The 5,341-nt window shown below is 40.0% G+C and overlaps 1 long non-coding RNA gene across 1 annotated transcript; it reads right to left on the reverse strand.

Moving 5' to 3' along the window:
* Nucleotides 1-360: 360 nt before the first annotated feature.
* On the reverse strand, nt 361-1,723 carry LOC139723532 (uncharacterized). The gene is made up of 3 exons (XR_011710363.1): nt 1,659-1,723; nt 1,056-1,266; nt 361-427 (listed from the first exon to the last, which is right to left on the reverse strand). It is a non-coding gene; the product is annotated as an uncharacterized lncRNA (long non-coding RNA).
* Between the last annotated feature and the right edge of the window lie 3,618 nt (nt 1,724-5,341).

Genomic DNA, 5,341 nt, shown 5'->3' on the forward strand with positions numbered 1-5,341 from the left:
CACACGCATACACACACACGGAGAACTGAAACCCTATCATCCCCCATATGATTTACTTTATTCTAGTACAATGTATACAGGTTTACATGCACACTGTCAGTGAAGAAAAAAAAAACAATAGAAAGGTTGCTCTAACAGGTGGGATGCCTCCTAATAGGTCTGTAGTCCATCATGACGATGTGAGACATCACATGGCTAGCGGGAAAAAGATTATTAATATTCAAAATTTTTATCCATGGTTCATTTTCTTCATATGGCATGTAGGCCTATAGATATACTATATATCAGTATATCTTGCGATGTCCTTGTAATCCTCAGATGTTTGCACTTTTAGACGGGTTGTACAGAAGTAAGCACATGCATCTTTCATTCTAATCCAGACAGGTTTGGCGTGATCCCTGATCAATTCTTCCATGACGTACTGGTGCTGGTAAAAAGAAATGATTACACAAGGAAAACAAATCAGTTGGCTTTGCAATACAATGGACTTAACTGCTCCCATAGATTCTGAAAATGAATGGGTAGCAAAGAAGTTGACTGAATCCATAAGCAAGTTCAAATTAAAAGGAATGACAGAATCCCTTTGTCACATTAGCACTTAGTGTCTTGCGTCAGTTTTTACTCACTTTGCTGAATTTTCTGGACATAGTTCAAGTCTTTTTGTTGTTGTTGCTTCTTTCTTATTCATCATCATTATCAAGCAGAGTTACGACCATTACTGTATCCTTTATCTCTTGGGTGAAGATTTTCACATCCTGAAATTTACACTTTCAACAATATTTGCAATAAATCAATTTTCCATATTTATTTTAGGTAATGGAATGGATTCGGGAGTCGGGAGTAGGTCCCCCCCCCAAAAAAAAAAACAACAACAACAACAACAACAAACAAACAAACAAACAAAAACAAAACAAAAACAAAAACAAAACAAACAAACAGACAAAAAAAACAGAAGAACTTAAAGCATCTAAAATCTGCGTTTTATAGAAAATCATTAACATGCCCTTTAAGTACATAATATTCATTGATTTGGCACTGCAATTTTGAGTACTTACTTGATTTCCACTTTCCACATGGGTAGTATACAGTGATGTACTATCCCCAGTTGATTTACTCTGCTGACTGCAGCATGCCTCGTTCTCTGCCAGCAGAGGTAATGTCTTGCAGAATTTATACAGTCGTCAGGACATCATCGTCACCCACTTTGGTGTCATCGGCATCCCTTTCCAAGACATCCTAACGGGCTTTACATTCAATTTTCACCACCTGTTGAGTTATAAAGAATTTACAGGGAATAAAACTGAATTTCACTCAAAATAAAGTCACTAACCCATCGTCATTCACATGAAAGATACTTCATAACTTCGTAAAAGATACAGTGAGTTTACCCGCTAGGCCGAGTTAACCCATAACTACGGTACCGGTTATCTATAGAGTGTAGGCCTATTGTAACGTTAACAACACTAACACGTTACAGTTAGAGCGTTCCCCGTTCTATAAACGTTAACCGTTAGATTTAGAAATAGAAAACTAAAACAAACGAGCAAAATCTTTAAGGGCCTAGCCTATTTCTACGCCTACTACAGTTTTACATTAAACGAGGGCAATTTTGCAATAAATCTTGATATTCACCGACTTAGCAGGCTTAGCAGACTTACCGCTTTCATGCAGGCCGGCCAGGCTAGAACTTTATCGCTTCGACGCCATCTTAGCTAGATCCGCTCCTTGGCCTTTAGCTTTAATGCAGTACAACAGTCAGTGCAGTCGATCGAGTCGTAAGTACAGTGTAGTGTGTGTACCAAGCCTAAAACGAATGCGCACATACTGTAGGCCTACGCACATACTGAGTATTTGTTCACGCTGCTAGGGCAGCACCAGCCAGCCAATCAGACAGATCCATCCGTACAGGTACGTACGCGCACATCTCCTTTCCCGCCAATTGTGCATTGATTATGGTCATAATAATAGGCATAGCACGAGTGTGCGCTAGAAGCGCACGCACAGGGCACCACTGCGTGCGTTGTGGCCGCGGCCGTCATGTCACATGCGCTGCTGACTTGTAGAGTACGAGTAATATCACAGTGTTTATGTTAAACATGTGCGGCGTTTAGAACGTGTTTACGAGGCGTTCTAAATGTAAACGCGTCTGTTTACCCTGACAGTAGAAGTGTTTAGGCCTAACCAACAAATATTTGGGTAATGCCCTAAACCATGAACGAAATCATTAACAAAGGCAATTCCCATTTTTTTCTAGCAGTTAAAATACAGGACTGTACATGGGAAACCAAAATATAATTTTTTTACAGTTGTATTACATATTTTTAGGTTATCATTTTTCCTTATTGATGAGGCATTTCCATGAAAGGCATAAAACATGAATTATTTCATAGTGCATCTTGTTGTCGTAACAGTTTCCACTTTCTTGTGATAAAAGGAAACTAGAAATTGCAATTTACACACCATTTCCAACACTTTTACATGTATATATGGACATATTTAGATTAACATAGCGTGACCAGAATAAACACTCCAACTAAACACTCCAAGCTAAACACTTTAACTCTCAATACTTTAAACGTGCTATACACACCGGGTGTTTAGATGTTAAACAAAGTGTTTATATTTTTAACACTGTGTTTAGTTCATAAACATGTCGCATGTCGCATTTTTTACAGTGTATAGCGGCTCGATTAGCCGCTCATTACTTTGTGTGTAGCAGCCCTGTGTTTTGGCCAGTTTAATTTGCCACTGTTTCCGTATTGAATATCAGTAAGATTCCTACAGCCTTACATAGCTAGTGGAAATTTCCATGCACAGTTGTTTGACCTTATAATCTGGTTCAGACCAGTTCACGGTCATGTCGTGTTGCAAAATAATGTAGCACACGTTACGTAGATTTATTATTCATTATAATAGTGTTAATCCAATCTTTGTAGATTTTGGTGCGTAATAAGTGCGTAATTATTATCATTAATGTTACTTTTGACCAATCGCGACCGCTATTCGCGCGTCACCCATCGCACGTGCGATATGTCACACGATCCTTCGCGCGCTGCATGCATCAAATGACTCCCGCTTCAACCACCGTAGAGGAACGACCTCCCGATTGCGTGTTTTTTTAGACGGCGCAGATTGGGGACCCTAAAAATCTATTGGGGACCCTATCCCTAAACCTTACCCTAATCCTAATCCTAACCCTAACCATCAAACCCTAACCCTAACCCCAACCCTAACCCTAACCCTAACCCTAACCAAAAACCCTAACCCAACGTTTTTCCCATAGGTTTAACACGCGCCATGCCCCAATCTGTGCTGTCTTAAAAAAAAAAAACGCCTCCCAATCACCTGCGGTAGAGTCACCCTTCACCTTCTGTGTTTTTATGGGCCCGCTGGCTGTTTAAAGTTTCAACCCGGCAGCTGTCCTCTCTGTGCACCGTACCAGAAATTCGGGGATGGAGCTTCGCAGTTTTGTTGCCTCCTGCACAGAACTTTCATTATTTTATTCGTCCTCCGACACGTTTCATTGACATTGTCGTCGACTGACCGTTCACCATTCATCGTTCTCGTTCTCGTTACATCTGTTACATCGTTCCAGGCGACTCACTGTTCTGTCGAACTCGTTTTCTTCAGCCTCCCGCCGACTCACCGCGCTGGTAGAGAGCTGCAATTCATCTCAACCTCCGTTGGCTCTTCAGCCCCGTACGACGGAGTGTCGCATCACTTCAAGTCTCCGAACGATCCCCGCATCGAGCTCTTCATCGCATCTTCGCATCCGCTCAGCTCCGCAGGATCCCGTTCGTCTAGCCCCTTTTTCTGTCACCGTTCCAGTCCTTCAATTTGGTCTTCTACGACAGCGATTCGCTAACCTTAACCAGTCGGCACGATAAAATCGCTCAGTTTAGTGGACCGTAGACTGTGGACACTTAGGCCTAATTCGCCAAATACTTGCTTTTATTTGGACTTCATGCATGCTGACTTCCATTTAGTTGGTATGTTCTCATTTCACATTGTATTCTGTAGCGCTACATTTTACATGTTATTGTATTATTTTATATTCTACATGTCGTACGTGTTAACTCCCACATTTTGAGTGTTTTACGATGTCAAATTATACTCATCTGACTGGTGCAATATTTTGATTTGAGCATACCTACCAGAGTTATTCTTATAATAAAAACAGAAAAGGGAATATTTGACTCATTTCAATTATTTGTGTGAACTTCTTTCCAGGTAGATCATAAAGTTAAAAAGGGGAGATTGATTGTTTGATCACTCTTTTTGTTTGTGTGATTGAAGATGCATTTATATTTTAACATTCCAATAACTTCAAAATCATAACAACAACACACATAAAAATCAAAATCTTTTAATCAATTTTTTCCCACAGATATAAATTCTCAAATCATAACAAACCTTTACTTTTTAAATGGGTGTGGCATTGACTTCCCATGGCATTCTAATTAACGTTCCGTCGTTTCATGTTTACATGTCGTAATTATACTGTGCACTACCAAAAATGAATCTGTAAGAACTGCAATTTCGTTACGGTGGAGCTTAGGCAGAGATAATGAAGTGGTGTGTGGAAGAAAGTATCCTGAAAAGGAAAAGTTGAGATTCGTTTTGGAAAAAGTTTCAAGGGGAGTTAATTCTTCCCTTTTGCTGATAGAAATGAAATAAAATGCTGGATCAAACATCGAAAAAAGTTTTACTTTTCGGAATATATTCAGGACAGCATTGTCACGTAATTTAGATTTATCGTTGTTGTCATCGTGTGTGCGGTTGTGTATTTTGATTGCTGTGATTGTCTTTAGGAATATTATATGCACATTTTACATGCCACAGGACCATGGACTGTGTCTGGACTCACAAAACAGAAGTGAACTGACTGCCTTGCACATGGCTGTTGGCAAGGGCAATACAGAGTGCATCGAAGTGCTCGTGGCGGAAGGAGCGGACATCAATTGTCAAGGATTGAGGGGAGATGGACCCCTGCACCTTCTGGCAGTATGCGTTGATGATAAAGAAACGGAGTTCAAGGACTCGCCCACACTGAGGAAGGTATGAAATTACAAGATGATTACATATCATACATTTCAATTCTTTTGCAACTCGATAACAGCCAATGTATTTGAAACTGATTGGCTGTGTTCGTAATTTTATCAAGTTCAAAAAAAAAAAAATGTTCACGAACTGCGCCATGGAAAAACGAGGTAGCATGTATGACTCGTACGGCTGGTATATTAGCCCATGATTTAGATGTAATGAGTTCCGACGAATTTCCACAGCAGTGTTTTAGAAAAGCCCTTGTGTTTTGCTTCAAATATTTTGCGTTTTCTATAAT

The sequence above is a fragment of the Diadema antillarum genome, unplaced genomic scaffold (assembly GCF_040938485.1).
Source record: "Diadema antillarum isolate AM-2024a unplaced genomic scaffold, OU_Dant_1.0 scf00000192, whole genome shotgun sequence".
Lineage (NCBI taxonomy): Eukaryota > Metazoa > Echinodermata > Echinoidea > Diadematoida > Diadematidae > Diadema > Diadema antillarum.